Source organism: Moschus berezovskii, chromosome 11 (genome assembly GCF_049115385.1).
Source record: "Moschus berezovskii isolate FMDL1 chromosome 11, NW_MosBer_1.0, whole genome shotgun sequence".
NCBI classification, from domain to species: domain Eukaryota; kingdom Metazoa; phylum Chordata; class Mammalia; order Artiodactyla; family Moschidae; genus Moschus; species Moschus berezovskii.
Window position 1 is genome coordinate 24,438,869 of NC_142470.1, and position 17,034 is coordinate 24,455,902.

Here is a 17,034-nt window from a genome sequence, read left to right on the forward strand (position 1 = left end):
CTCATTCTATGCTTACTTCTGGAATACTGTTTCCTACATTTTTTTGGCTGTCTCTTCATCTGAAAACAATGTTGTAGCAGCATTCTCTACAGAGAGAATGAAAAGATACTCCAGGCTTTTCTCTAGCATAGAATAGCTAGTCATTAAAAAAATTATTTGTACTTTAGGAAAATATCCATTTCATAGTTGTCATTTTTGAAAAGAGTTCCATCAAATATCTTTCGTAGATGACCTGTGAGATCTCAAGGTAGCCCTATGCAAGTGTCAGTCTCTCAGTCACGTCCGACTCTCGTGATTGTTGCCCGCCAGACTCCTCCGTCCGCAGGATTCTGCAGCCAGTAACCACCCTTCTCCAGGGGATCTTCCCAACCCAGGGAACAAGCCTGGGTCTCCTGAACTGCAGGCAGATTCTTCACTGTCTGAGACATCAGGGAAGCCCAGCCCTGTGCAAGAACAAATCTTAGATATTCTTTGAATTGACAAGTTTCATGAACAAGTTTCTCATCAATACCCTGGTGTGATGATGTGGGGTTAAGTTTTAGGTTATGTTTGTGGTCAGTATTTCATATCAATTTCCCCTGAGCTGGATTGTAAAAATGCCTGTGACCACCACACTGCCATCAGAATCAAAGGTAAGCAAGAGCAAGCTGGAGTGAGAAGGGCAGTATTCTGAATCATTCAATGCAAAAGAACTTACTCTTGCAAGTTTTGTAAAACCAGGTGTGGCTATTGCAAAGGCTCTGGAAGCAGTCTGTAAATCGAGGGTCCTGAAGCTTCGGTTTCATTAATTTTACAGAAAATCCATTTCTGTTTGAGGGACAATCAGCGACTGTCTTTCCCACCCTTGCTGTTCCACTTTATGGGACAAAGGAGAGGACAGAAGGTTGTCTTTCTGTTCTCACTCACTAACCTTGGAATGCTTCCCCTTGGGACTTTCCCTTGTGGTCCAGTGGTTAAGAATCAGCCTTCCAATGCAAGGGACGCGAGTTCGATCTCTGGTCAGGGAACTAAGATCCCACAACTCCTGAGCCCATGAGCCCCGGAGCCCGCACGTCACAAACAGCCCACGGACCCCAACAAGGATCTTGAGTGCTGCACCAAAGACCCGACTCAGCCAAAGAAATAAATACACACTTTCCCTTTCCCCTTGCTAGTTCCTTCCATTTTCTCCCTCACTGTCTCCGCTGAGTCTTTCTTAGGCTTTCTTTCACTTCACCTTAAAATGAGATTAGAAATAATTCTAACAGCCCTGCAACTTTATGACAGAGGACTGGAAGAGCTAGGGGGAATGAGGAAGGAAACGAAATAAAACTCAAGTCCGGGATGAAAGCGTACCCCAGACTTCCTTCGTGACCTTTCTCTGCACAATTAGAAACTGATACAGCAGGAAAGACACGGTCACTTAGGAGCTTCCAGATTCCTTTAAGGCTGTTCCTCGGCTGAGGAGAGAGGAGAGGAAACACGACCCTGTGTGCTGGGGGCCCCCGCGGCAGAGGGGGCTGTGGGAGGGCTCAGGGCCCGGCAGGGTCAAGAAAGAGGCAGGATTCCCTGTCCAGAGCCCTCCAGCTGCAGAAAAAAAACTGGACCTGGCTTCCGAATGGCAATCATCTGTCTCTGGGTAGAAGCCACTTGGCTGCTGCCTTGAAATGGGAAGCAGATCTATAGGTCTTAATCCAAATCTTGCTGAATGCAGTCTCTGAGGCTGAGCTGATGGATGACCAGGACTCTATAGATCTTACTCTTCCCTGGTGGCTCAGATAGGCCAAAGAATCTGCCTGCAATGTGGGAGACCTGGGTTCAATCCCTGGGTCGGGAAGATCCCCTGGAGAAGGGAACAGCTACCCACTCCAGTACTCTTGCCTGGAGAATTCCATGGACAGAAAATCCTAGCAGGCTACAGTCTACAGGGTTGCAAAGAGTTGGACACGATTAACACTACCCAGCACCCACAGTCCTATGGGGGGCTTGTCCCTACGCCAGGCATGGGGAAGCAGACATGAATCCAGTGGAATCTTTACCCTGAAAAGCTGGGGTCTGGACTGGGAGGAAGCAACACTTATCTGACAGATAAGAAGGAGATACTCAGGGAAAAACAATACTGAAGGAAGACATTCCAGAAAGCAAGAAAAGAACAAACAGAGGCTTGGAGATACCAATACTGAGCAACTCAGCTTGCATGGGAACTGCAGGTTATACGGAGACAGAGGATGACGAGAAATGGAACTAATTTGGGGCTGAGCTATAAAAAAAGGGAATATTAGAAGTCCCCTGGATATCAACGCATTTTATGGAACACATCATAGAACGAGTATGAAAATGCTTTAACTTTGATAAAATACAATGCAATTCCTGATGACCAACACACAGACACACACACACACAATTGTGATCTACTGGTGGTGTTAGCAGGATGTTGTTATTCTTGGCAACTCTTTAATTTGTGTATTTTCCCATTCTTCTTCTGGGTTAATTTCAGGAATGTGCTGTGTTTTAGCTAATGTGCCTCCTCCGCTATCATAGTCCAGATGGGGTCTCGTGTTATTTTCCCAACATCAAGTCAGGGACGTCCTGGAAATGTGAGTGAAGGGTAAGTGTTTGCTTCCTGGAGGAACCGTTGGGGTGCTCTTACTGAACATGATTGGCCTTGGAAGGATCAGCTAAGGCAGAGACACCAAGGACAGTTCCCAGTGGAGGTAAAGAGAAATTCCCACCATGTGGGTGGGAACTGAGTCTCCATTTTGCCAGCAATTTGCTGAGTCACTTTTTATCTCTGAACCTTGGTTTCCATGTCTTCGAAAACAAATGGATGATACAGTCACTCCCTTGCAGATTCTGTGAAGTAATGTGATTTTCATCCTGATCTCTTATCTTTTGTCAACCATTAAGTCACACCCCAAAGGATGTTCCTGAATCTGGACTTTTTGCCCATTTTGGTCTGAATTTGGTTCTTTGGTAAACAGTTTAACGTCAAAGACTCCCACTTCCTCTGCCCCCCACTTTTTGGTGTTCTTACCACTTTCTAGATGTTGGATGAGGTAATTCACCTAGAGACCTGCAAGACTGCTGTGAATTTCTCTGTTGGACAGATGAAGAAAATACAGTATTGATAAGTTCATTTTCTTGAGGAAGAGATCATGGACTTCAAGACCGGAGGTTTTTTTTTTTCCATTACTTCTTGCTATTTCCACCAACCTGGAGAAAAACAGACCTAATACTGTGTTTTAAGCCCTACAAGAAGCATTGGTTCTGAAGGGAGACTTTGCTTGGTACTGTCAACATGAATCTGGAAAACTTGTAAATGCGTTTTTTAGTAATTCAAATCTTATTTTTAGTGCCTTAAGGGAGCACACTCTATAAAGAAAGTCTCAAGGGAATCCTTTTGTGAAGTGAGGACTTTTTTTCCTGCAACTTTAACAATTTCTGTCTAATTTACCTGCTTTCTAGACCAGAAGTTTTAGACAGCATTTTTTTCTCAAGTGGAGTCCTTAGGTATTTGTCCAGCTTTTGATGCTGATTCTTTATAAAATAATAGCAAGAAGGATGATTGGAAAGCCTTGAAGATGGATGTAACATTGCAATCATACAAATCAAAATGGTTCATTCTGAAATTATTTTAAATTTTTGGCCTGATATCCAAGACCATTCATGCTCTGGCTCTCGTTCTAGTCTTTTTTTTTTTTTTCCTTTTTTCCCTTTCTTGTTCTGCCATATGCTTCAGCCAGCAGCACCTTCCTCGTTTCTTTTCCTTAATATTTATTTATTCGGCTGCACCAGGCCGTAGTTGCAGCATGAAGAATCTTTCGTTGTGGCATATGAGCTCTTAGTTGTAGCAAGTGGGATCTAGTTACCCAACCAGGGGCTGAACCTTGGCCTCCTGCCTTGGGAGCACCAGGGAAGTCCCACCTTGCTCTTTTCCAAAAGATTTTATCTTCACCCCTCTCAGAGCTCTGTGCTCACTGAGATCACTTCCCTTTGAATACTCCTCATTCCAATACTACTTCTTCAGCCTGGTGTGTTCGAGAACACGGGAGCACTCAAACACCATCTCACTGACATGCCCTCTTACCCATATCCACAGATGTGCCCTAATCCTTCAGATCTGCTGTGTCCCACATAGACGCTGCCATCCACAGGTGGTTATCTCAATTTAAATTGGTTTCAGGGACTTCCCTGGTAGCTCAGCTGGTAAAGAATCCACCTGTAATGCAGGAGACCTTGGTTCAATTCGTGGCTTGGGAAGATCTCCTGGAGAAGGAATAGGCTGCCCATTCCAGTATTCTTGCCTAGAGAATCCCCATGGATAGAGAAGTCTGACAAGCTACAGTACATGGGGTCACAAAGAGTTGACACAACTGAGCGACTAAGCAAAGCAAAGCAAAGGGGCTTCCCTGGTGGTCTAATGATAAAGAATCTGTCTGCCAGTGCAGGAGACACATGTTTCATTCCTGATCTGGGAAGACTCCACATGCTGAGGAACTAAACTCACGCACAGCAACTACTGAGCCCGTAATCTAGAGCCTGGGAGCCGCAACGACTGAGCTCAGAAGTCACAAGTACTGAAGTCTGCGCCCGAGAGCCTGGGATCCACAACTAGAGAAGTCACTGCAAGGAGAAGCCTGAGCACTGCAATGAAGAGTAGTTGCTGCAATGAATGCAACTGCAGCCAAGTTGCTCATTGCAACTAGAGAAACTGCATGCAACAATGAAGACCCAGCACAACCAAAACTAACTAAATAAATAAAAATTAAAAAGAAAAATCATTAGTTGCATAAAGTATCAACAGATGAATGACCAAACAAACTGTGTTTTATATCAATTATTCAACCCTAAAAAGAAAGAGATTCTGACACAGGTTACAGCATGGATGAACCTTGAAAACACGCTGAGTGAAAGATGACAAACACGAAAGGACAAACATTGTCTGATTTCATTTATCTGAGGTACTTAGAATAGGCAATTCTTTTTAAAAAACATTACTTATTTTTGATTGGAGGATGATCACTTTACAGTGTTGTGTAGGTTTCTGTCATACATCACCATGAATCAGCCAGAGGTATACCCATGTCCTCTTCCTCTTGAATCTCCATCCCATCTCCCACCCTATCCTACCCCTCTAGGTTGTCACAGAGCACTAGGCAATTCTTACAGAGACAGAAGGTAGGATAGAGGTTCTCAGGGGGCTGGATGGCGGTGGGCGAGGGAGAATGAAGAGTTATTATTTCATGGGTACCAAGTTTCATTTAGGAGAAGGCAATGGCACCCCACTCCAGTACTCTTGCCTGGAAAATCCCATGGACGGAGGAACCTGGTAGGCTTCAGTGCATGGGGTCGCAAAGAGTCAGACACGACTGAGTGACTTCACTTTCCCTTTTCACTTTCGTGCATTGGAGAAGGAAATGGCGACCCACTCCAGTGTTCTTGCCTGGAGAATCCCAGGGACAGGGGATCCTGGTAGGAGGCCGTCTATGGGGTCGCACAGAGTCGGACACGACTGAAGTGACTTTGCAGCAGCAGCAGCAGCAAGTTTCATTTGGAGATGATGGAAAATTTCTGGAAATGGATGGTGGGGATGGTTGCACAGGGATGTGAATAGACTTAATGCCACTGAATTGGATCTTCAAAAATGGTGAAAGTGCTTAATTTTGTGTTATCTGTATTTTGCCACAATAAAATTATATGAGATATTTTTTAAATTAAAAAGAATTGAAGATAAAATGCAGTTCCTCAGTCACACTAGCTACATTTCAAATACTCAACAGCCACACATGCCTTGTGACTACTGTACTGTTCAGAGCTGTACTGTAATGTAGAGAAGATTCTGTGGACCTGGTCACTTCTGGTCCTTCTAGGCCCACTTATTTCATTTTTAAAGAACATTCCTTGAAGCTCCAATCAGCTGTGATTACTCCCTCCTTGGAATTCTTGTCATTATTTGTCTTGACCTCTTTTGAGGTCTTGTCAAATTCTTCATTGTATTTCAGGCAAATACATAGTCAGTTGATTTCTTGACAAAATTGCAAGCCAGTGGAGGACAGGGTTGAAGTTTTGGTGGAAGGCTCATAGATCTGGGTGTACTGATGCTGCTCTACCCTCCATGGCCCCCCTCGGTGCTTTGCAAACTAATCAGCCCTAACCAAATAGGTGCCTGAAAGGATGGATGAGACAGGAAGACAGACGGCCTTCTGTGTTATGGTCCTCGCTGGGAATGTAATTCTATCGTGTATATTTCAGGAGCCATTAGAAAATGACATATTTGTCTTCCATGAATAAATTTGTATCGCAACCCTTGGACCATAAATTAGATGTCTTCTGGGTGCTCCTCTGGGGATGAAGGGAGTGTTCTCTGGGAACTTTTGCAAATGAGATAGAAATTTGTCCAGTGGATGTGTGAAATCACTTCTCAGCTAGCCATTGAAGGGAGCTGCCCAGTCTTTCTTCCAAAAACAAATGGCAAAGTCACTTTGTTTTCTGTAACACAAATCCTTTTTGCAGCAAATAGAGTCGTCCTCTGCTCATTATCTTGTCATTAAAGTCTCTGGCTTGATGTATTTCCCTATAAAATAAACCTGAGACCTTATTCATACAGGGGAAAATGCAAACACGGAGTTTAACCACGTATGAAAGGGACCCAGTGTAAAAAGAGCTTTCTTTTGCCTCTTGAGTTCGATGATGAGATCTCGTGGCCAGACAACATTTTTTGACTGGTAAGAGCAGAAACAACCCTCTTGAGTTACTGTTTAGTGAATGAGGGCTTTTGTTTCCCACTGAAGAATTAAAAACCTTTGGGCCTCCCCCAAGCAAACAGGAATACGTTTCACACAGCGGTGTTGGGATTAAATGACTGAATCATGAAAAAAGCGAGAACAATGCCCACTCACGTTTTAATCATTTACCTGGCATTCCAGTTGAGACCGTTTCATCGAAAACCAGAAGATTAGGGAAAGGCTTTCGTTTCCTCCAAGTACTCTTTCTTTGCCTCTCTGTTCCTGCTTGTGTCTCTCCCTGGTGTAGACTCAAGGAAAACTGTACGTTTTCTACTAGTCAGTTCTGAATTGAGGCATATAGACTCTGGAAACTGGAAGGGGCCTCCAGAGGGTGTGGTCCAGCCCCATCATTTTTTTTTTAATTGCATTTATTTATTTTTGGTTGCTCTGGGTCTTTGTTGCCGTGCGAGGGCTTTCTCTAGTTTCAGAGGGGGCTGTTCTCACCGTGGTGGCGTCTCTTGTTCCACAGCACAGGCTCTCGAATGCAGGCTCCATAGCTGTGATGCGCCGGGTTGATTGCCCCATGGCATGTGGAATCTTCCCAGACCAGGGATCGGACCCATGTACCCTGAATTGGCAGGTGGATTCTTAACCACTGGACCACCAAGGGAAGTCCCAATCCCATCATTTTGTAGTGAAGGAAGTGAGGCTTGGTGAGAAAGGACTTGCCCAAGGTCACACATGGAATAAATAACGAAACTGAATGTCCACTCGTGACTCTCAGTCACAATTTCTGCTCCTGCAACAACTGGTTAATTTAAAGATTAAAAAAAAAATGTGGACCATTTTTAATGTCTTTATTGAATTTGTTACAGTATTGCTTCTGTTTTATGCTTTGGTTTTTTTGTCCACAAAGCAAGTGAGATCTTAGCTCCCTGACAGGGGATTGAAACTTCACCCCTTGTGTTGGGATGTGAAGTCCCTGTTTTAACATTTCTGAAACTCAGAATGAGCTTCTCCTTCTTTAAAGTGATTCATGATACACATTTGAGAAAAACACAATTCGTGGTAAGAGAGGAATTAAGCGAGGTTGAGTGAAAAAAGTGTAGAGCCGGAAATCTACCAGGTTCTGACCTCATGCTGCCATCCATTCCCTGGGTGACCTGGGAAGCAGGCACTCATTTCTCTGTGCCCCTGCTCTGCATTTGTGCACAGGGAGAAAGTTGTCAGTCTCACAGGTTTATTAGGAGAAAACAAGAGAATAGATGGGAAAGTGCTGTGAGAAGCTGGAAGTGCTAAGCGAAGGCAAAGTGTAATTATCCATGTGAAAACTGCCATGTAGTTCAGAGTAAAATAGGGGCAAAAGCGGTGGAAAGTGTGAAAAAGTGCTCCTAAAGGAACTGTTCAGTTTGTAGACAGAGCAGTTTCTTCAACATGGAACTGATCCTGGAGATGAAGGATTGTCTGGGGGTAGACACTTTGGAACTGAGATGCTTGGCTGAAGGGAACAGCAGTGATAAGAAGGCTGGGATTGGAGGTGAGCTGTGAGCATGGGGGGTGGGGATTGGGAGAGGGTCCTGGATAAGTGGGGTACAGGGAGAAGAGTGTTGAATCCCGGCTCTGCTGTACACTGGGGCTTCCCTGTTAGCTCAGCTGGTAAAGAATCTGCCTGCGATGAGGGAGATGGGTTCAATCCCTGGATTGGGACCACCCCCCAGAGGAGGGCATGGCAACCCACTCTAGTATTCCTGCCTGGATACTGGCTGCACACGTGTGGCCAAGGCTCTTTACCTCTGTCTGTGCTTTAGTTTCCTCCCTTGTAAAGTGGGTCCCCTGATACCTGCTCTAAGTCAGATGGGAATCACCTGCTTAATGGCCCTTTGCAAACAACCATGGAGCAGCTCATGCAGGTGACCGAGATCAGGGAGGATGGGAATGGGATTTATTTGGGGCTCAGCCAGTGAGCCGCTGTACATGGTTCTGGGTATGATGCCAGTGCACGAAAAAATGATGTTGAAAGAGAAACGAAATCTTCCTAACGACTGCTGACTCCTTCCTTATTAAAAGCAAGGCCACATCACAAGGTCCAGAACTTCCGAGTGACACACAGTGTTATCCCGGTAGGGGGCAGGAAGCCCAGGAGGACCTCTCTGGAAGGACCTGTCAGGGAACATCTCAGTCACTATACTCTTGCCTCTCTTTTCACTGGGAGAAGACTCACCTGTGCATGTGACCGAAGAAGCAGCAGAATTTCAGGACTAGAAGGGACCTCAAAGGTCATCTAGTGCAACTGCCAGTGTGCAAGGCATCCTTGTGTGGTGCCCCTGTCATTCAAAACACGGATGCACCTTCACGAGATGGTCCATTTCAGCTTTGAACAACAAAGACTGCAAGAACACTGCTGCTGCTGAGTCGCTTCAGTCGTGTCTGACTCTCTGCGACCCCAGAGACGGCAGCCCACCAGGCTCCCCTGTCCCTGGGATTCTTCAGGCAAGAACACTGAAGTGGTTTGCCATTTCCTTCTCCAATGCATGAAAGTGAAAAGTGAAAGTGAAGTCGCTTAGTCGTGTCCAACTCTTAGCGACCCCATGGACTGCAGCCTACCAGGCTCCTCCACCCATGGGATTTTCCAGGCAAGAGTACTAGTTTTTACTTTTGAAATCTGCCCTGCTGCCAAGAATTAACAGAACTTTCTTCATCTAAAATGATTTCCTTATAATCCTACCTTGGTGAAAAAGTGAAAAGTGAATTTTTTTTTTCGTGACCCTACCCAAGAGTCCCTATTTAATGAACCTAAACTGTTCATTCAATAACAATAATAACACTTAAGGTACTTGCTACATATCCTACACTATCTCAGGTGTTTTGTTTTCCTCGTTCAAGGACTGTTACCATAACCCTAGGAAGGAATATTGCACTATTTTACAGAGAGGGAATCAGAGCACAGAGAGGTGAGGTACTGGGTTAAAAGTCACACAGCAATTAGCTCTGGAGTCAGGATTCCGACCAGGCAGAGCAGGAATCTGGAGCCCTTCGTGATGTAGCCTCTCCTCTTCCTGGGACTTAAAGATGCTTTTCTCTGGCACTTAGTGTGTCATTTCAAATGGGCCTTGGCCCTTTCTACCTTGTAGCATGCCTTGGTATTTGGGATCTAGGTTCCTGGGGATCAACCAGCCAGGAGCCCCACAGAAAGCCAGGCGTGGACTGGAGTAGAGATAACGAAGAGAGCTGTGCAGAGCCCAGCCCACTGCATCATATTTGCATCTCAAAGAAGCTTTGTGGTTTTTGTACCAGTTTCAAAGCTGTCACTATAGGGAAGGGCCCCAGGGTATTTGCAATTTTGAGGGTTTGCAAATGACTCGAGGCTGACCCCTGGGAATCCTGCACCACCCAGCTCCTGCCTTTCGCCCTCCCTTTAGCTTGAGAAACACTTCAGTTCAGGTTTGGGTTTGTTTACTTTTTTAGCATTAATGTGTGCAGGACTACAGATGTTGGATGATTTCATGAGAGCAAATTTCTTTGCCGAGGAAATCCAATATTGTGTCTTGGTTCCAAAAGACAGGAGAGATGTCTGGTTTCTCTTTTTTTTCCCTTCAGCCTTATGCCCCATGAGTCCTGTGACTTTAAGGGTGGACAGATCTCAGCACGTTGCCTCATTTCCTGCCTCCAGCCCTGTCCTTGTCCCTGAGAAGAGCTCTCACTCCAATTTCTGGGGGAGAAATCCCAGACTCCTCCTAATAAACCACTGCCCTCACCGTCTAGCCTCTCCTGGTGGACCTGAGTCCCATGGTTTTTCTTCTCTGTATCCCTCTGTGGGGCATCTCCCAGGGTACAGCTCACAGCCGGTGTTCATTTGGGTGGAGCAGAATCAAATTAAACCCAATTGAAAATAAATCTAATTTAACCTTTGTTCCCCAGTAGACTCTGCTGTGCCACTGCAGGATACGAAGAGGGAGCACTTCCTCTGTCCAAATTCCAGGCAAATACCTACTTCCATTCCCAAATGCTCCCCAGGCAGAAAAGGGAGCCACTCCCCTTCTTGGACCAGCGGCTGGGTTTCAGAATTCCACGTTCTCCCTTCACCTGGTTCTAAGAAGACTTTTATATAAGAGTTGACACCAGAGAATCTCTTCCCCACAAGCCATTTCTCTTCTGTGCCTACAAAGGATAAAGATCTATTTGTCTCTGTGTGTATGTTACAAAAAATGAATGAGGATTTAATTACAGCGGCTCATTTCCTAAAAGGAAGTCCTATTTACGATGCACCATATGTTTTGCCAGCGGCCATACCCCTGAGGGCCCGAGTTTTGTCAGATCTCCTTAGATAAGTGGGGTGGGGAGGGGTGAGGGTTTGCTTGCCTGGCCTCATAGGGTCAGTCCCAGAGGACCCGCGGAGGGTCCCAGGAAGTGGGGAGGGAGATTGTAGGTGGGCTCCTGGCTGGTGGGAGAGCTGAGACCACCATTGACCCAGGAGCATCATGGAGCAACCAGGGGAGGCTGCCTGGGTTTCAGAGGATGGAATCAGAGGCTCAAACAATTTGTGATGATTAAAAATCGCCTGGCTTTTTTCATCTATTAAAGTGGCTCTTGAGGGGGAGAGCGTCTCTCTCTGATCCTTCCTTTCGTGGTTTTAATTCCCCCTCCGCCACTTCTGAGCCAGCGCAGATGGCTTCCTAGAGCTCCCAGAACCTTCCTGCGAGGGGCGGGGGTGGTGGGGAGCTGGGAGGGTCTGGCTTGGTCCTAGTGCTCGCTCCCTCCTTCGACCGTTGGCTGTGTTTTCTCTCTGGTGGTGCCTGTAGTTTTCGATGCCAGAAGCCAAGGGTGAGTCCTTCAGGATTTCTCAGCTGGGTTTTCAGGCAGTTACCGGAACCTGACAGAGCCTGACTCCATGGATGAGCTTTACGATGGGGAGGCACACAGCCTTGCCTTTTCTTTCCTAGCTCCCTTCCCCCTTTCCAAGGTGTTCTATTTCTCTTGTCTCCTCAATCCTTGTCACTTTCTAAACTCTGTCCCCAGACAAGAGGTCACTGCCTCATCCTGTTTCTCCTGTCCCCCTCCCTCTCCCCTGCTGATCTCCTTGCATGGCTGGCATGTCCCATGTGACGTTTCACCTCCTAGCTCTGCTGTGCTCCTTAAAGTGTGTTCTTTCTGACTTGAGTGTGGTCACCATCCTCTCTGAAGTGTCCTTGTCAGCTCTCACCCTTGATCGTACCAACTAGCAAGTGGTTCTGTCTTTGTCACTAAGGATCTAGCAGGTCCCCCTCTGCTCGGAATCAGGCAAAACCACCAGAACTCAAGCGAGGTGGTTCTTCCCACTTGATGGAATTGTCAGTCCTTGGACAGTGGTCCAGCAAGGCTCAGAGTCTCCCAGGGCTGGGTTTTCACTGTAGAAACAAGATAGGGGTTGAAGGAGGACCTGCTGGGGAGTTGGGTAGGGAGGGTCTGTACACAGGGAAGTGAGCCCTTGGTGCAAAAGATGGAGGTGACTTGTGGTGGACGCCACCATCTTCCCCTGGGGTCCAAGGAGCTCTTGGAAGACTGCGGTTGACTGGTTCATTCCTTTTGGTCCATAAGCACAAAGGAGGTACCCAGGGACACCTTGTGAGTGCCACAGCCAAAGCCTACCCAACTCCCCTACGTCCTCCCACGTCTCCCTGAGTCTCTGGACACGGTTTCCCTCTGCCTTCCTGAGGGCCTAAACTGGGAGTTTTTCAGGTTCCCCTTTCCCCTTTTGTGGCCAAACCTTTCGGCTTCCGCTTTACATTATCCCAAGGAGAAATTACATGGGATTCAGGTCCACTGAAGAAAGCATTCTTCTAATTTCCTGAGACTTACAGCTGCGTCGGGCTCTCAGTGACCTATCTCTAAGGTGCTTTGGTTCCAGATGCTTTGGGCTAATTAGAAACCCCTTTATTTCTGTTACATGAGAATCCAGGGCACCACCGCATGACCCTCTGAAAAACTGGCTCGTTTTGTAAAATGTGTCTTTAGCTGGAGTCAAAGGGTGAGACTCCTGCTCAACTTTGCAGCCCTGGAGCTGTGATCGATCCTTGCTGCCTGCCAGCCTCACCCTGTCCCTCCTTTGCTACCGCTCCTCTTCTTTCCTCCCTCCCCCTCCTCACTTTCTGCCTCTTCTCCAGCAGGGAGGCCTAGGCCGCGTGTGTGAGCGTGTGCGCACGGGTGCGTGTGTGTGCATGTGTGTGTAAAGGCCGGGTGGGAGCGTGGGGCCCCCGTGCAAGGCGGCCATGCTGCATCTCTGTCTGCTCATTGTTCGGCTTCCGTCTCCATGGTGACGGGAGCAGCTGCTCCATTCTGGGCCTTGGCTTGGCTGAGCGGGGCGGCCCGCCCGCCTGTCTGTCCGCCTGTCCGCTTGCCCAGCCGTGGGAGCTGCCAGCTCTTCGCCCTCCCGCTGCCCACAGGGCCTGCCAGGCTGGGCGCAAGAAAGCGTGTTTACTAACACCATCCACACGGCTCCCTGGGCTCCACGGCTCTGCCCAGAAGATGTCAGGCCGAGGGCACCGGGAGGTGGGCCTGGAGCCAGACTGTCTGCAGCCGCGGGAAAACGCTCCCTGGCCTGCGGCTACCCTGGCCCGTCAGCACTCAGGCGAGGGCTCCCGGCCTCATGGCAGAGCCTCAGGCACTCAGAGAGGCCCTAGCAAGGCCCTCTCTGAAGTCTCTTACCCAGCCTACAGTGCCTCCCCAGAAACTCCTGACCATTCCTGGCTGGGGTGCCCCTTCTCCCCACAAGTTTCGCAGAAGCTTTCCCTTCCCCAAGACTGCTCTGCTTTTAGAAGTCTTGTTACTGCCTTCACTCATGAAGCCATTAACATCCAAAGCAGTCAAGGACATGGAGAACTGAAAGTGACCTCGGAGATGTCCAGTCCAGTGGTCCCAATGTCCACATGGAGAAAATGAGGGCGGGGTGGGAGGTGGGAGCAGCGGGAAGACTTGTTGAAATCACAGAGACTTGTTGAAATCCTACCACCAGGCAGTACCCTGGTACCATGCTCTTCTATTCGACCCTTCTCAAGACTGGCCTTGTGCTTCCCTGTTGGCTCAGTTGGTAAAGAATCCATCTGCAATGCGGGAGACCTGGGTTCTATCCCTGGGTTGGGAAGATCCCCTGGAGGAGGGATGGCTACTCTCTGGCCTGAAGAATTCCATGGACTCCTGTCCATGGGGTCGCAAAGAGTCGGACATAACTGAGCAACTTTCACTAAGACTGGCCTTGGCCTTGGCCTTGGCCGGAGTTCCCTGAAGCTGTGGGCCTTTCCTCCTCTTCTTCCCTCTACCCTTTCGTCACTCTCCGTCTCCTTACCTCCTCTTGGTCTCTCTGTCTCCCTGTTGCCCTCTCTCGGTTCTCTAGAGGAACCTAGGCTTTGTGTGCTGTGAGTGTGTGACTGTGTGTATGCTGCGAGTGTGTGTGTGTGTGAGCGTGTGTGAGTGTGTGCCATGAGTGTGTGTGTATGAGTGTGCGAGTGTGTGAGTGTGTATGTGTGAGTGTATGTGTTTGTGAGAGTGTGTGCCATGAGTGTGTGTGTGTGTGAGTGGGTGTGTATGTGCGCCACAAGTGTGTATATGTGTGAGTGCATGTGTTTGTGTATCATGAGTGTGTGTGTGAATGTGTGTGTGCCACGAGTGTTTGTGTATGTTTGCGAGAATGTGTGCCATGAGCGTGTGTGTGTGTGCTATGTGTGAGTGTGTGTATGTATCTGTGAGTGGGTCCCATGAGTGTGTGTGCCATGAGTGTGTATATGTGTGTGTGAGTGTGTATGTATGAATGTGTGTGTGCCATGAGCATGTGTATGTGCTGCGAATGTGTATGTGTTTGCGAGAGTGTGTGCCATGAGCATGTGTGTGTGTGTACTGTGAGTGTGTGTGCCGTAAGTGTGTATGTGTGAGTGTATGTATCTGTGAGTGTGTCCCCTGAGTGTGAGTGTGTGCCATGAGTGTGTATATGTGTGTGAGTGTGTATGTATGAATATGTGTGTGCCATGAGCGTGTGTGTGTGCTGTGACTGTGTGTGTGCTGTGAGTGTGTGTGCCATGAGTGTGTATATGTATGTGTGAGTGTGTATGTATGAATGTGTGTGTGCCATGAGTGTGTGAGTGTGTGTGTGTGTATGTGTGAGTCTGTGTGTGTATGTGGCCTTTGGGGAGGAAGGCTCTCTCTCTGATCTTCCCCTTAGCATCCAGCACAGCATGAGGAGGCTGATTGACAAGTTGCCAGACACAGAGTCTGAAGCATCAGAACCAACATCCAGAAGGCTCTGGCTTTCAGCCGGCTCGTCTCCCCACCACACCCCAGGCTCCTCCTCCAACCTGACCCCTCATACGACCTGGAAGAGAGCTACGTCTCTGTGTGCTCTCCTGAGAGCCCACCGCCCTCTGAGTGGAGCCCTCTGAGCCACACACATCTCCACTCTGTGACGTGGCCACACAGTGGGGTCTCTCACCATTATTTCCTTAGGAATGCCTGGTGAATGCAAATCCAAGTCACAAGTCAACTCACTTCTGGTCCCCATTCACATAAGCATCTATGACAGACCTCTCCCAGCGCAGGGACTAGGAATCAGGATATAGGCCGTGAGGGCCCAGCCTGGCCCAATAATTGTTTTTGTCCAGTTGAGCCTGTTTCCTGACCGAATTCTGCCCCCTGCCCTCTGTATTGCTTCACCATTTGCTCATTGTCTACTGCACACCAGGCCTGGGATTCGATGTCTTCCACACATGCCCTTTCATTTAATCCTCACACAGATCCTAAGGTGTGGAAATGGTCATCCGGTTTTGGCCATGCTGCATGGCTGCAGGATCTTAGTTCCCTAGCCAGGGATTGAACGTTTGTACCCTGCATTGGAAGTGCAGAGTCTTAACCACTGAACCACTAGAGAATTCCCATCCCAGTTTTGTAGAAAGGAAAATGAGGCTCAGATAGGTTAAGTGACTCTCCCAGGAAGCCCAGCCATAGGTCAGAAACCAGCTCTCTTCCACTGAAAAACTCAGTTTTCTTTTCTGAGTCATCCAATCTTACAAGATTAGTGAGTGTCTCTTCTAAACCAGAATGCCTAGAGCCAGTTTGCCACTGGAGAACCCAATGAGGTACTGTTGATGCCTCAACCCCACAGCTACTCTCAGAGTCAGGACTCCCCATCTTTTTCCCGGATAGCAGCCTCCTGTCTCCAAGTTTATATTTTTGCCTGCCTCTAGTTTATTTCTTATGTAATTGACAGAAGGAAAGATTCTAAAATGCAAATTCTTAAAAAAGAAAGAACATATTAAAAATAATAACAACCCAGTGTGTTTGCTATGACACACACTTATGTGTAATTACATATGTAGGTGCATTTATGTCCAAAGAAATAGAAACAGATTGAGATTTAGATCTATGTGCATTGTTATGGGATGCCATTGATGCATGCATGCATGCTAAGTCGCTTCAGTCGTGTCCGACTCTGTGTAACCCCATGGACAGCAGCCCACCAGGTTCCTCTGTCCACAGGAGTCTCCAGGCAAGAATACTGGAGTGGGTTGCCATTTCCTTCTCCATCATTGATACATAGGTCAACTGAAAAAGTCAGCCAACCCCCATGTATGTGTGTATATGTTGTAAATGTTGAATTAAAAAAAGAAGTGTGAAGGGATATATAATAGGTTGTTAATAGCAGAGGTTGGGGGAGGAATGGGGAGGTTGGAGGCAAAAGATAGGCTTTCTCTTACTACTAATTTATTTTCCTACTGTTTCACTTGTTATAGCGCTCACACAAACACACACACACTCACATACATTACTTTAGTAAGTTAAAAAATGCTGAATAAAATTTAAAAGACCTAAATCTTATATATCCCTTGTTATATCCCTTGTTACTGCTTATATCCCTTGTTACTTAAAATTCTTCAATCACTCCCCATTGCTCCTGGGATACCATCCAAACTTGACGTGGTTTGCAAAGCTTTTCATAATCTGTCTCCTTTCCTGCCTGCTTCTCCTGACTCCCACCTCCCCATGCCTGGACACAGTCTGTGCTTCAGTAGAACAGAACTCCATTTAGTGTCTTTGCATCTTTATATCACTATTTCCAAAACCATCTTTTCCACCTTGCTCCCCTTGACATGTCTTTCACAAAAGAACATCATGGCAGTGGTTGTGTTCATAGAGGGGGAGGCGCTTTACCAGTGTCGGGGGAGGAGAGGTAGTTTGGGAGGGTGTCTTATAAGAAGTGACAACTAAACTGAATCTGTTCAATTTCTTTCTAGAAGTACTGACCAACTTGCCTAATGGTGATGAAGTAAAGTTACAAGTTGAAATATGTGGTATACCACGTGTACCACAT